Source organism: Propithecus coquereli, unplaced genomic scaffold (genome assembly GCF_000956105.1).
Source record: "Propithecus coquereli isolate 6110/MARCELLA unplaced genomic scaffold, Pcoq_1.0 Scaffold341, whole genome shotgun sequence".
NCBI lineage: Eukaryota > Metazoa > Chordata > Mammalia > Primates > Indriidae > Propithecus > Propithecus coquereli.
The window spans coordinates 1,637,811-1,652,102 of record NW_012149075.1 but is presented as its reverse complement, the minus strand read 5'-3'; positions in this window follow the sequence as shown (position 1 = coordinate 1,652,102).

Below are 14,292 nucleotides of genomic sequence, written 5' to 3'. Positions count from 1 at the left end.
CTATACTTAATTTTAGAGGGCCACTTTTATGCTCAATATTCTAGGTTCTGAAAATACAGCAGTGAGTAAGACAGTCTCTTCCCTTGTGGAGTTAATGTTCTGTTAAAGGAGACAGAAAATTAATTCACATCTAGTCTGCTTGATGTATCCCAAAATCCAAGACTGACGGATTAGGAAGCATTACTGTGGGCCTTGAAATTCAGTTCCTTGATGATTACAACTCTCTTCCTAATAATCCTGCGTAATCTGTCTTACTGCTCTGTTTGTCCTACACAATTGTCGTAATAATTAACACACAAACACCATCATTCCCATTATGTCACAGTGTCTTATCTAAATTCTTGAAATCTGAGACCTTCCATATACTTTCCTGGCATCTTTTCCTTTCATACCTTTTATTGTTAATACTTTTCCCAGTCTGACTGCAGTTGTGCTTAAACTTTTACTTTCAGACTTAGGGAAGATTATATTGATTTACACACACCATTTGTCCACTTTGCTTTAACCCATTACTTCCTAAACATTATTTTGGAGATTATTTACTTTCCTTAGACACAAGGATAGGAATGTGGTGTCATTGATGAAACAGCAATATAGGGTTGAGTCATATACAAAATGATTTTTAGGCTCCAACCTGTGGTCCTCTTCAAGGAGCATTTGGAATCACTTAGGTCACATTTTGACAACAAATTTGGACTGAATCTTACTATCTAGATGCTGTGGGTAATAAAATCTGTAAGTAGAAAATGAAAAAGGGTCAAAATTAGTTATTTGAGAGTTTGTATTCATTGGTTTTGGGGGCAAACCTAATGACACAGAGGGGACAGCATAAGATTCTCAGCTCTTGACTATTACAGAACAGTCTCCTGCTTCACAGTTGTCAAAATCCCACATCATGAAAGTTCACAGACCAAATGGCAGAAAAACAGCCCAATTAGCCACTCACTCCTGGCCTACTGTTGAAAATTGCATAGGTGGATACATACTATATTCTTGTATTTTTTGAAAGCAAAAGTGCTGTGTTTATTGAGGTCTGGGTCCATACAGCTATACTCATCCATGCTATAGGTGAAACTGTTTAAAAGAGTTTTTTAATCATGGTGATAAACTCTCTTAGACAAGGTCTATAAGACATGTCTCCTATGACTTCTGTTCTATAACTCTGTTCCTGAGGAAATTAAAGTACAGAAGAAAGGCTTCTTGATATCTTGACTTTGGATTTGATGATATCTAGTCCCCCTCCCTAGCCCATTCATAGGAGTCGTTCTCATTCATGGAGTTCCTCGTGTGTGTAAGACACATGAAGCTAGGTGCTTTATATTATCTTTAATATCCACAACAACCCTGATTTAGTTAGTATTATCCCTGTTTTACTACTCAGAAAACTGAGGCCCAGAAAGGGTTTGTGACAAACCAAGTACAGGTACTAGGACTAAGAACTAACCTTTTTACCTTTTTTTTTTTCATTTTTATCTTTCTCTAGAAATATATATTTAGCTCTTGGGAGCTAGAAACGATATATTTCTTTTTATGTTAGACTCATTGTGGGGAGTTTTGAATTATAAACTAAAAAGAACAAAAGATTTACTCTAGATTATGAGGTTTAAATTTTTAAAATCTAATCTGCTATTATATGCTTCTGTTACCTCTTAGTGTTGGAGAATACTTTCTTTTCTGCGTTTTGTAATTGATACATGTGTGGTTCTTTGTATGTATAAAAGCCTGAGCTTGAGTTTTTTAGAGGGAAAGTAATAAAGGAAGTTAAATTGGTTAAAGTAAGTATAGCCTGGGGGATTTGATTATCCCCACAGCAAACTTGAAGATGCAATTCATTCATCATTTAGGGTACAGACTTTATGTAAGGGCGTACTGCCTTTCATTTCTTTTCTAATATCAGTAGTAGTCATTGATGCCACGCAAGGAAAGGAGTGCTACCTTATATTTGGCTACTTTTTGTAAAGGGAGCATTTTGAAGACTTTACCAGAAGCTAGTCTGGAAGTTAAATATCATTAGATACATTGTCAAATCCTGAACTTGGAAATTCCAGTGATTCAGGGATCCTCTCAGGAAGATCCCTGCTTTTGCCCTTGCAAAAATAAAAATAATCGCTTATAAAGTAATGTTTAAATATGTACTCGGTGTTTAATAGCTAGCATTTGTTAAGTGCTTACTAATTGCCAAGTACTGGTTAAAGTTCTTTTCAGGTGTTCTTTTTTAATCTTCACAAACTTCACTTTACAGATGAGGACACTGAGGGTGCAGGGAATTTTAACTTTTTTTCCTAAGTTTACACAGGTAATTAGTCACTGAGGCATGATTCAAATAATAACTGGTCTGTTCAAAAAGATAAAGCGTTTTTATTTTGTTTTGTTTTTTAATTTCGGTGTTGTCTCTTTCTCCTTTTCCTCCCCTCAACTTCCTTCTACCCCATGATCTGTTTTGGATTTTTTTCCCTCTGTAATTAAGCTTTAACTTTTGCTTTTCTCTCTTTTGTCTTTCCTTTTCCTTTTCCTTTCCTATCTTTTTCTTTCATTCTTTTTCAAAGGGTTTTAGTATCCTCAGGAGCAGAAAACTCTGGAAACTTATTCATAAGTTTAAAAATTTTATGAGACACTTCAGAATAATTATACTTCGTTGACCTATGTCTTGTTTTAGAAATTTCCATTTTGAATTATGTTATTTAGAAGGAGGACTATTAAAGTGCTCTTTCTGCCCATTTCTGATACATCTTAGAGTTCCCACATTTTTTCCTGGATATCTGTCAGGAGATGGTATAGAGGTTTGGTAAGTAATACAGTTTGATTTTGTGTGTCTCAAGGGTTTCTTATTCAGTCACATATCTGAGTTTATTTTATTCTGGCCTTTTTTCCCCCTGGTGATTCTGTTTGCAGTATTTATTGAAAATCGTTGTGCTAATGCTAATTTTGATCTTTTTTTCCACTAGCATGTATTGGAGCACTCAGGCTTGAAGAAGGACATAGGTAAAAAGTATAATATGCAACATTTTCTAACATTAGGGCTATGAAAATTTTCTTATTGTTTAGTTGCATACTTGATATATTCAGTCTGAAAATTATAAAACAATTTAAGTGATATTGTTTAACTCAAAACAATTATGGATATTTCGTTTCCTTTTATTTTTTATAAACATAGCGTCAGTTCTTTTAATCCTTAAGGTCCAAAAAGGTTGTCTCATGTCACATTAGAATATACTTAGGACTTTAAGTTATTTCCTCTCTTTGTGAAATTCTGTGCAGAAGACTTGACTTACTTAACTGTAAAGTGAATAGCAAATGTTAATCTGAAACATTTTTGAGAATCAGTTCTTTGTCCCTAAATGATTTCTTATTTCACCAGAACCCTTACTGGATTTAAACCCCATAACATATCTCTCACATACCTGATACAGGCATGCCATGAGTGAACCCTGCATGTCCTTGTAAGTTCTTGTCAGTGACTAGAAGTTGAAGACCAAGAAACTTCGAAGTAACTTATTCATGGAGTTTTAAAACAGCCTTTATTGTAATGTATTAGCAAAATATGTTACACATCTGGAAATTTTAAAGTTAATTTAGTCACCAAAAATGTTAACACATTAATTATTCTGTCAAACAAGTGTTATTTGGAAACTGGGTATCTTCAATGTTTTTTACTTAGAGTTACTTGAAGTTTGCTTAAACTTTATTTACTTAGAGTAGAACTTCTTAGTTAATGATTAAAAAGGACTAGGTTCTGGCCGGGCGCGGTGGCTCATGCCTGTAATCCTAGCTGAGCTCAGGAGTTCGAGACCAGCCTAAGCAAGAGCGAGACCCCGTCTCTACTAAAAATAGCAAGAAATTAATCGGACAACTAAAAATATATAGAAAAAATTAGCCAGGCATGGTGGCGCGTGTCTGTAGTCCCAGCTACTCGGGAGGCTGAGACAGTAGGATCGCTTGAGTCCAGGAGTTTGAGGTGGTTGTGAGCTAGGATGACTTCAGGGCACTCTAGCCCGGGCAACAGAGTGAGACTCTGTCTCAAAAAAAAAAAAAAAAAAGGACTAGGTTCTGCAAAGTGTGTGAGAACATGAGCTTCTGCATGTGTATAAGTTCTTTCTTTTCCTCTTCTGTTTTTGATTTGTCTTAAGTTTTTAAGAACAGCGTTCTGATGGCAGTCTAGGAATGGTTGAGATTAAGAATATATAAAAAATATTCCACTTTGTACATCTTGTTTATAGTAATCTAAGCCAGATAAAATTAGGAATTTCACTCAGCGTATCAGGTGGAACCATTAGTCCATTGAAAAATTTACTTTTTAAAAATGTTAGTGGAGGAAAGGAGAAGATGCTTATTTTTTTTTGAAACAGAGTCTCACTCTGTTGCCTGGGCTAGAGTGAGTGCCATGGCGTCAGCCTAGCTCACAGCAACCTCAAACTCCTGGGCTCAAGCGATCCTACTGCCTCAGCCTCCCGAGCAGCTGGGACTACAGGCACGTGCCACCACGCCTGGCTAATTTTTTCTATATATTTTTAGTTGTCCAATTAATTTCTTTCTAATTTTTAGTAGAGACGGGGTCTCGCTCTTGCTCAGGCTGGTTTCGAACTCCTGAGCTCAAACAATCCGCCCGCCTCGGCCTCCCAGAGAGCTAGGAATACAGGCGTGAGCCACCGCGCCCAGCCCTAAAAAGAAATCTTTGAAATCAGTCTGTTGTCAGTAGGAAATTTCATCTGGCATGCAAAAATTTTATGTCTATGCAGTGGATTTCCAGGAATTGACCCATTTCATAAAGCAAAGAGCAATAGTGTAAATAATACAAGTGTGGCTATTGACATTTTGAAAATGTTATGTCTTTTTTCTTTTTTTTTTGAGACAGGGTGTCCCTCTGTTGCCTGGGCTAGAGTGCAATAGCATTGTCATCATCATAGCTCAGTGCAACCTCAAACTCCAGGGCTCAAAGCAATCCTTCTGCCTCAGCCTCCCACGTAGCCGTGACTACAGGCATGTGCCACCATGCCCAGCCAATTTTTAAATTTAATTTGTAGAGAGAGGATCTTAACATGTTGCCCAGGCTGGTCTTGAACTCCTGGCCTCAGGTGATTTTCCCGCCTCGGCCTCCCAAAGTGCTAGGTTTATAGAGGTGAGGCATGAGGTGCCACCATATCTGTTTATTTTTAAAGTGACCCCACCCCATTACATAACAATATTTGGCAAAGTTTATTCAAATCCAGATTTTCTATGTTTTTTTGTTGCATTAGCATTTTTTTTTTTAAAGTTACCTGAAAGTTTAGATTGAAAAATAAGAGTGTGATTAATGAAGCTGTGTATGATGGTATTAGAGTGCATACGTTAGTGTTTTTGTGAAAGAGGGAGTGAGCAATAACTGATTTGCCAATGATTAAAAGATAATGATGACATTATCCCTTTAAAGTTTGAGTTAGAAAAATTTATATTCTTTGACCGATGAAATTGCTGCAGCTCCAGTCACTGCTTCCATGTCTCTCCCTAAAGGGAAAGTGGAATCCCCCTTTTTGGAAGTAACCTCCATTCACTTTGTCCCTGACAGTCTGCTGGTGACCATGACTTCTAAGGTTCACCCTTGAGACCAAAGACAAGAAGAAAGGGAGGAAAGTGGTAACCTGATAAACTTTACATCCCCTTTGAATTGACCCTTTGGAAGATCATTTATATGAAAAGTAATTTACTTTTACTATACATCTGCCTCTAGTTTCAACATGGATTTTTTCCTTTAATTTCCAGAAGTTTGGTACAATGTTTTTTCAAAGAATGTGGGAAGAATGCTGACTAACGTTAGAAGAGAATTATGCAAGGAAAATATTTTCGCAAAAAAAAAAAACAAACAAAAATTTGTAGGGAATGGGGTGAGGCTCAACATTAGGGAGGTTAGGAGATGATATAAATAAATACTAAGTCATTTGTAGGCTGATACAGTTTCTATGTAGATTGCTTATAACTAACATGAAATGAGTGTTTCATTCTTTACGCATGCAATTGGGGAAGAATGGGAAGTCAGCCTGGAGGCACAAATTTTCAGCAGCTGCTCTGTATCCAAGTAGCAGAAGTGGCTCTAACCGCACTGGTATCCCCTCATTTCAAAAGCAAAAGCATCTCCAAAGGAGTCTAATCACCTTTACCATCATTAGGCAATGGGTAGGGTAAGGCTTCATGAAGAGCATTTTGGTGGCTTTTGATTGTTAGGAAAGTATATGTAGGAAAAAAATGGAAATTATGCTTGAGGTTTTCCTTCCTGGCTCCTTTTTCTCCCGATATTGTTAACATTTCATAACTAAAATAATGTTAACAGACACTTGATTATAATCTTTTAAAATTATTTTCATGAACTGAGACTGCAGAAATTGCCATTTTTTTTTAATGGCAGTGTTTACATTTGACCTTTTGCTTACTATGTCCAGAACATCCCCAAATTGGGAGAGATTGCCTATTTAAAGTCAGTGGCCATTTTGCCTCACTGTTAACAAGGACTAGCCTATAGCTTCAGTTTTTCTCTCAAGTTTGACCCTGAATTGAAAACTGAGTCAAGAGAATTGAATGGAAGTGTGAGGACTAAGCTAGCAGCTCTACTCAAAATACACATGAGTCTGGTATATTTTTTCAAAAGACATGTTATTGAGCCCACTGCAGTCAGGGAGCAGTGAATATTGGGTTTAAATAAAACCGTAATGTTACTCATGTTTCAAATTAATATTTTAAAGAACTGTGTTAATACAGACACTTTAAAATGTAGCTGTATTTGTTGTAGTCTAGAAAATATGGCTGTTACCATAAGGGCATAACTTGTGTGGTTCTTGATTATTTACACTATTAGAGAAGAACACAAATATGAATAGCTCGAGGTAATTTAACTTTTTTTCATGATCCTTTCCTGTCTGAAAAGTAATTTAACTTTGAGAATTTATATGCATCTTCATATGTAGGATAGCTGATATCCTTGGAATATATACTTCAAAAGAAGGATGAAAATACCTGCAAAAACTTAGTACTGGGACCTCTTTCCCATGTCCAGTGGTCAGCTGCTTATAAACCAGACATGAAGAGAAACAAAAAATAATTAATTCTCTAGATCATGAGATTAATTTTCTTTAACTCAGGCACAGGTTTAATGACATTTGGATCTCCCCTCTTTTTTGAGCCTGGGTGCAATTGAGATGTCAAGCTGTGATTAAGCGTATTAGATATTAGAGGATTTTAAATACTAACAGAAGTGTTTAGTAGTATAGATGTTACCACTGACTTTGAAAGTAAGATTTACCATGAAAATTCATAATATAAGACTAAAGAATGATCAGTGTGAAAATGCAAACCTTGAGATTTAAGAATTATTGTTGGCTATTAAAATGACAAAATACTACAAACCAGGGTATCTAAGAGCAGAAGTCTGCAGTTGCCAACTCTCAAGTCTGTTTAACAAATCTAATCCAGGATGCATCTCAGCTGTGCCTTCTTTTGCCTTATTTCCAGATACCAGTTTTAACACAGGTGCTCTACCACAATGGCTAGCTTTGAGCAGTGTATTTTTGCTTTGAAAGGAAACTTACATGTGCATTTTGTCTTCCCTTTGAATGTTTCTTTTTAACTGCAAACCAGCGTTCACATAGCTTGTTCTCAAACTCTATTTTACTTAATTTCTCAATTTTTTATCAGGTCATCCTAAATGTGATTCTTTTCCTTTTCTTTTTTTAAATTTGATTTTGCTTTGTGTTTCTTTATAAAATCAAGAGTAGGTAACATGAGTTCCTCTTGCTTTTTGCTGTTATGATCTAGTATCAGGAGCAGTTATTGCTAGATCTGATTTCCCTTTTTGTTTTTGTTTTTTTTTGTGACAGAGTCTCACTCTGTTCCCCAGGCTGGAATACAGTGGCATCATCATAGCTCACTGCAACCTCAAACTCCTGGGTTCAAGCCATCCTCCTGCCTTAGCTTCCCCAGTAGCTGGGACTATAGGCATGTACCACCACACCCACCTCTTATTAGCATTTTATTTTAGCTGGGAATTTTGTTCCTTATGCTTCTGGAATGCCATCCTGAAAATAGAAGTTATGAGCCAAGTGTGGTGGTGCACGCCTGTAGTCCCAGCTACTTGGGAAGCTGAGGCAGGAGGATTGCTTGAGCCCAGCAGTTGGAGGCTGCAGTGCACAATGACTGCCCCTGTGAATAGTCACTGTGCTCCATCCTGGACAACATAGTGAGACCTCATCTCTTTAAAAAAAAAAAAAAGAAAGAAAGAAAGAAAATAGAAGCAGTGGAGAGGAAGGCTACTTAGAGATACTTTGACCATACTTTGAATAACAGACATTTTGAGGGTTTTCTGTTTTTTTGTTCTTTTTACAAAACTCAGGATTAGTTTTCATTGCTTCTGGTTCTTAATGTTTGTCATTAATGAATTAGTATTCTGCCCTAGTGTCCCTAAAGGTAGTTTTATACTCTAACTCTTGTTTTGCCTTTCTAGCTGCTAAGGTAGATAATGGTTATTGCAAAGTACACGTTTTTAAATGGTCTCCATTGTGGATTGCTTCTGAGCCGCTGATGGAATGAATACATTGAGAAGGAATGTGTCATTTGGAATCCAGGACCATTCAGCAAGGATAACTGCCTGATTATATGGTCAGAATGCTCAAACTCTTATGGCATACTGATGGCTTTCTCTTCCATTTTCCCAAAGAGCAAGTTTTGTCAGTCTGAGTTCCCCTCATCTAGATACTCTCATTTCCATTCCCAAAGTAGTGACCTAGTTCTGTCACGTGGGTGTCAAAGGGAGTTGAAGTGTCAGTGAGTGAATACAGCAAACCTGTTTAATGATTTATAGGAACAAATAAAAAGAATTTTATGTGCTAATTACTTGAAGTATAGAAAGTTTTGATTTTCAATTTATGATTTTGTGAAGTTATAAAGACATTTCCTGGTTAATTCCAGATGAATTATTCAATATTTTTTCTCCTCTCTTACTGTTAATTTTAATGCTAATTTCCTATAACCACAAAAGTGGTTGAATGGAATAACTCTTTTAAATTTGAAGCTTGTACTAATGATAATCAGATAAATTTCACTTCCATTTTTCTGCAGTGTTTAAATAGTATGTAAATACAGTATTCATTTCAAATTTAATTAGCAAAGTGGAAAATCAGAACAGTCTCCTAGTGTTCTTCGGTTCCCTTTTTTTCTTTACACATTTATAGTGCAAAATAAATCACAGGTGAAGACTCGGAGTAAATTGATCAGTTGGTGTTTGGTCTTCATGGTGATTACATCTTTTTTCACTCAACATTTATTAAAGGAGCATACAAAATTTTAGGCTATAGCAAACTAACTTCTTTAGCTTGACTAAGCTGGTTTTCATTAAGGAACAGACTTGTAATTCATTTCCACATACTTTTAAGATATGACTCATCCCTATTAAAGTTACGAGACTCAAAACTACGCCCAAATCACTTAATTTTATGTCCTTCCCTGTTTACTGTGTCTGACCTTCAAGATTTCGTGACTGATGCTGAAATGGAAGCCAGCCAATGCAGAAATATGGGGGAAATGAGATCTGAAGAATGCAAGGGGAAGTAGGAATTCATTTCTAGCATTTCCAAACCTGCTTTGTCGTGTCTACTTCACTACAGTCAGAGGAAAAGAACTGATTTCATGGAAATTACCAGCTAAACCTTACATCTGTCTTTAATGTTATAAGGAAATATACTGAAAAGGTAAGTGAGATGTCTGTTTTGAAGAAGCACTCTGTTAGGTATATTAAAACCAGTTCCATATTAGTAAAGATGGGCAGCTTCTTTATTCCTAGCTTTAAAAAGTCTTGACCCCCATTTGATATGTTTCTCAGTATTGTGGAGAAAGTGGTGGTTCCAACCAAGATGGAGCTTTTCCTCTACATCTCAGCAGCTAAGCCAGAAAGTGTATTGAAGTATACAAAGTGCCAATTTTTGTTGTCCTGTTGTGTTCAAATCCTTTTTAAAAAAACTTTGTTTCAGTTGAGTTTTAGTTTTATCCCTCACTATATAGAAAAATTTTTTAATGCCTCAAAGTTCCTACTAGCACTACATTTGCATTAGATGTAATCAGATAAAATTGTAAGTTTTTAATGGTCTTTTAATATCCACCTATAACGGTTTTGTATAATTCAAAAATTGCTAGAAATAAGTTATTCTGCATTTATTACACACTTATGTCATAGGCATAGTGGTAGGCCCTTTAACACACGGACAGACCAGCATACAGTTCATGTCCCAAAGGAGTTCATTTTTATTGATGCAATATAGATAGAATTCTGGTTTAGGGAATCAAAATTTAATAAAGTGATGCTAATTCTATTCCCCCATCAACAATCTGCTCTAATAACTAGCATGCTTATCCGAATGACAATCTATATGAAAGAACCTCTGTGTGTGCATACAAGTGCATGTGTGTAAAAGTAACATTTACTGAATACTTTGTGCCAGAACTAAATGTTCTAAATTCCTTTACATGTATGTTTTTTAATCCTCATAACTGTCCATGAGGTAGCTTCCATATTATTAAGGCCTATTTTCTAAGGAAGGTGGAAAAGTTAACTAAATTGGTCTAAGTTTGCGTAACTGATCTAGGACCACTGTTTGAACCCTATTTTAATTTGGGTGTGATATTTATGTGTAGTACCTGGCTATAAATACCTAAAACATTCCAAATTCTTAGTAAAATTTGCCTAGTATAAAAAGAGTACCAATAACATAGGAAGATTATAATAATAATTAGGCTTTTTATGAGACTGACACACTACCTACTACACTAAGGAGACAACTAGGCTTTTTAGAGAGCCAAAAATTTTCTTCCTTCAATATCTGGCTCCAAGACGGTCATTTTGCATGATGACCCTTTCCCCTCAATACACAGACACAAAATTTAAGGAACTGGAACAGAGAAAGCAGAGCTTATCACAGTTACATTTTATATTTAGTACCTTGTCCTTCAGGTCCAACCCCTTTTTGCAGCATGGACATTTTCTTTAGCTGCTAAATCATAAGAAAATATGCTGAGATTTTTCCTAGGATTCTTAAAAAAATTAGGCTTTGTGCAGAAGTACAGAGAATGCTCAGAGAATCCCAGGTAGGTAATTTACTTCCTGTTGTATGCATAGTTTATTTGAAACTTCTGCACGTCTATCCCTTGTTGTTTTACACTTCTGTAAATATGATTTTTACCTTTAATAAACTTTTCTGAAGTGAGTGGTTTTTTTTGTCTCATTTCCCATTAGATTCTGTATCTTTGTTTACTTTATGTATGCTATTGCCACCCCCTTCAAAACTTGAGGTTTAATTAAAGTGAAAGCATCTCCTATATACCTAGTATCGTTGAGGGTTAAAATATACATATGCCAAGTCTTTGCTTTTATCTCAATTAAGGTTCCACCCAACATTAAAACTTCACAAATTTTTAAGGAAAAAAATCAGAAGTTGCAAAATCAACATGAGAAGTTTAATTATATGTCTCAAACAACTGTGGCAGAAAAAAATGTGCCCTAGTGAAATCAGATTAACTATTCTGTGAATACCAGAGGAACAAGTTTGACCATATTTCTTTCAGATCACAGCTTTTCAAACTTTAATGGTATGTGAATCACCAGGGATCTTGTTAAAATGCAGATTTTAATTCAGTAGGTCTGGGGTCAGTCTGAGAATTTGAATTTCTTTTCTTTTTTAAAATAACATTTTGATTGAAATATATATCACATACCCTAAAATTCACTCCTTAAAACTGTACAATTAAGTGTTTTTTAGCATGCTAAGTTGTGCAACTATCACTATTCTATTCAGGACATTTTTTCATCATGCTGAAAAAGAAACCCTGTGCCGGTCACTCCCCAACCTCCTCTCCCTTTTACTCCTCCCCTCCTCCCAGCATCTGGCAATCACTCATCTATTTTCTGTCTTTTTGATTTACCATTTCTGGGCATTTCATATAAACGGAATCATACTTTATATAGACTTTTGTAACTGGCTTCTTTGATTTAGTTAAGTTTTCAGGGTTCGTCCATGTTGTATCATGTATCAGTACTTCATTCCTCTTTATGGCTGAGTAATACTCCATTGTGTGGCTATATCACGTTTTCTTTATTCATTCATCAGTTGATGGGCATTTGGGTGGTTTCCACTTTTTGGTTGTTGTGAGTAATGCAACTGTGAACATTTGTGTACAAGATTTTGTGTAATGTATGTTCTCATTGCTGTTAGGAATATACGTAGGGGTAGAATTGTTGGATTATACTGTAACTTGAACATTTTGAAGAATTGGGAAACTTTTCTAAAGTGGCTGTACTATTTGAGAGTCTGCATTTCTGACAAGTACCCCGGTGATCCTGAATAGCAGCCTCTAGACTATTCTTGGACCTGTAAAGAAAACAGAAACATGCACTTGTAACTGAGTTCAGCTGGCAAAGTCTGGCCAGCAGCAAAGAAGATGGGGTTTTGGCTTTCACAAGTCCTTGATGCCTGAAACCTTCTAACATTATTTTCATTGCACCTGGGTGTGTTCTTCTAACCTTTGAACTTTTCATGTAAATTGATACAGCTGATAAGCTAAAGGGAAAGAGAATATTCATTTTTAGATGAAAAAGGCAACTCTAAATTGGGAATGCCCACATTCTCAAGATTTCAATTCTTTGTAGATTCCTTCAGAGAATGAAGGGTATACTGGTGGAAGCATACACACAAATGATTTAATACATTGTAGTGAATGTTAGGATAGACCAAAGGAGGGCAGATTCAAGGAAGACTTCCAGGAGACTAGGACTTCTGAATTCAATCCTTTTATTCATTCAGTTAAGATTTGACTTAATATGGGAGATCCAGATTCTTTTCAGATGAGGTAGGGTAATGGTGGAGTTAGGAGGTGGTAGAAAAGACTTCTTGGAGATGTTACTTGAAATTGCCAGGATTTTAGATACAGAGGTATATGAGAAAGATGTAGTGTAAGATGATGGAACAGAAATCACAAAAATATTTAGGTCATAAATGGCAGGTACCAGCTATCTTTACTGAATAGCTACCATGTTCCCAGGTGCTGTGCTAAGCCTTGGGCGTGTAAAAGGAAGCAAAACATGGCCCCTGTCCTCATAATTAGCAGTCAAGTAAGAGATTCTGAGTGTAATACAGTATGATCTATGTAAAAAATAGGTATAAAGAAGAACACAGTAGTTTTTAGGAAGTCGTGATTCTCTTGACTGGTGGGTGGTTCTGTTTCGCTTGACTCAGTGTTTCCTGAAATGAAAGGAGTAGGAAATACAGATGTAAAGGTAAATGGAGATGTTATTTACTGCCTTCTGCTTTGACAGAAATGGTCTAAATCCCTAAGCATGTGGCCTAGTAATAAGGAGAAGGGAGCAGCAGAAGTCTGGGTTTTGGGGTTTTCCCCCCCCCTTAGTGCCTGTGTGACTCATGTGTGATTAACAGTGCAGGATACTTGGTATGGTCCTCAGTTTTTTAAAAAAATGAATTACCTAGTAAATTCTAGGGCCCAACTTCTATGCCCCAGGGTTGGAAATTGTCAGCTGTTCTACAAAGATTGATTTGTGAGGTGCTCTTCAAAATAACTTCTTATGACATTTTCCACCTTTTCTTGGCTGTTCACAGCCAAGAGACCTTAATTCTTTCCCCATTCCAGTAGATAAATTTGCAGGGTAAAGTTTCCATGAGTTATATTGGACAGGTTTTTATATGTCTCAGTAACTCTTTGTATATTATATATTGCTGCAGAACAAATTTCCCCAAAACTTAGCAGCTTAACATAAACATTTATTATGCCGTACTACTCAGGGTGAGGAATCCAGGAATGGCTTAGCTGAGTGATTCTGGCTCAGAGTGTGTCAGGAGGTTGTAGTCATCTAAATGCTTGACTGGGGTTGGAGGATTTGGTCCCAAGGTGGATCACTCACATTCCTGGCAATTAGTGTTGGTTCTTGGTAGGAAACCTCAGTTCCTAGCCAAGTGGGCCTCTTCGTAGACAGTATTTGCATGACATGCAGCTAGCTTCCCCCCGAAAGTGAATAATCTGGCAAGCCTCCATTTCTATAATATTTCATTGATCACACAAGTCAACTCTATTCAGTGTGGGAGGGGACTACACAGCGCTAGAATACCAGGAGATGAGAATCACTGGGGCCATCTTGGGGGCTGGCTGCTGAAACTGGATGAATTTAAGGCTACTTACTGCCCTATTGCACAAAGTTTATAAAGCTGACCGTTGACATGCAAACTTAGTAATGCCTATTTATGATTCATGGTACACTTTAACACTATAGTGATT